Below are 1621 nucleotides of genomic sequence, written 5' to 3'. Positions count from 1 at the left end.
TGATTTCGACGTATTACGTTAATGATATTGATAGCAGTGATAGCGAAAGAGTGGAAAATCTTGTCGCGCACCGACGATTCCTATGCAGCATGGCTGATCCCTTGGAACTTCCGAACCATGCGTAAGTACTATAAGTTTATTGAAATGGGATAAGATAACCCCTACTCTTTTCTTTTCATTCTAGTTTTACGAAAGATTTTCGCATTTCTAAGGAGATGCTTAAGGACATTCTTGCTGATATTGCTCCCAAGTTTCCTCCAATAAAAGGAAAAGGCTTGAATCATACGGAAATGTTTGCGGCAACGTTGCGGTTCTTAGCCGAAGGAAGCTATCAACATGGTGCAGGACAGAGCTTCAACGTGGCAATTGCCCAACCGACATTTTCAGTCGTTTTTGCAAAAACTTTAAAAATATTAGAAGACACTTTGTGTCATACATGGATAAGTGTAGAAATGAGTAATGAGGAGCAGCAGAAGGCGCGTAGATACTTCTTATTCAGAAGTGGTATTCCCGGAGTAGTGTGGATGGTGCGCCCATAAAAATAATTGCACCAACCCATGATAGGGATCAACACTACAACAGAAAGGGCTTCTACAGCTTAAATGCGTTAATGGTAAGATAACCACTAAAATGAATTACAAACATTCTAGCATTACAAATTACATACACTTTCTGACACCATTCATGTTTAATATATTTTTAGGTATGCGATCATTTGATGTGCATACGGTATGTAAACGCAAAATACAGCGGGGCAAATCACGATGCGCATGTTTGGGACGTTACCGGCCTTGACAATTTTTTTTTGCTCAAAAAAACGAAGTTGAGCAGCCTAGCTACAGAGTATTAGGTCGTTACTAACCCGCCGTATAGTGTAAACAAAACTTAATTTTTATCTTCTTATAGGTGACTCAGCATATCCAGCAAAACCCTGGTTGGTGACACCAAAACGTAACGCTGTTCCAGATTCACCGGAAGCAACGTTTAATACAAACCATGCAAAAGGTCGTGAGATTATTGAACGTACGTTTGGTGTCCTAAAGAACCGATTTCGATGTCTATTGGGAGCTAGGCAGTTACATTATACTCCCGAGAAAGCAACTCTAATCATTAATGTGTGCTGTGCTTTGCACAATATGTGCATTGCATATAAAGTAGCAGAATTTCCATTGGATGTGAGTTCTGCACCATAGTAGAGTGAAAGAGTTCTGCACTGTCGTAACATGTACAATCACGCATGGTACCTGAGCATTCATTGTGAGATGAATGAAAGCTTGTGCGATGTGTCTAGTTCAATATCCATTTTTGCCTAGACCGTTTTAACATATAGTAGTATATGAAAATTAGGCCGGTCTCGTAGTACAGTCGTCAACTCGTACGACTTAACAACATGGCCGTCATGGGTTCAAGCCCCAAATAGACCGTGCCGCCATACGTAGGATTGACTATCCTGCTATGGGGGGAAATCAATTAGTCACTGAAAGCCAAACCCACAAGAGGTAAAGGCAGGCCTTGACCGACAACGGTTGTTGAGCCAAAGAAGAAGAAGAAGTATATGAAAATAGCCTTGAACTCCCAACCATCTTCTGCTGCGGCCCGAGAATACACACATCGAGTGCAC

General features: G+C 41.3%; 1 pseudogene; it reads left to right on the top strand.

Annotated features, from left to right (window-relative positions):
- Window positions 1-452: 452 nt before the first annotated feature.
- On the top strand, window positions 453-1027 carry LOC133391453 (putative nuclease HARBI1; annotated as a pseudogene).
- Window positions 1028-1621: the final 594 nt, after the last annotated feature.

This window comes from Anopheles gambiae, chromosome X, assembly GCF_943734735.2.
Source record: "Anopheles gambiae chromosome X, idAnoGambNW_F1_1, whole genome shotgun sequence".
NCBI lineage: Eukaryota > Metazoa > Arthropoda > Insecta > Diptera > Culicidae > Anopheles > Anopheles gambiae.
Note: the sequence above shows the minus strand (reverse complement) of the source record. Positions and strands in the feature narration are given on the sequence as shown.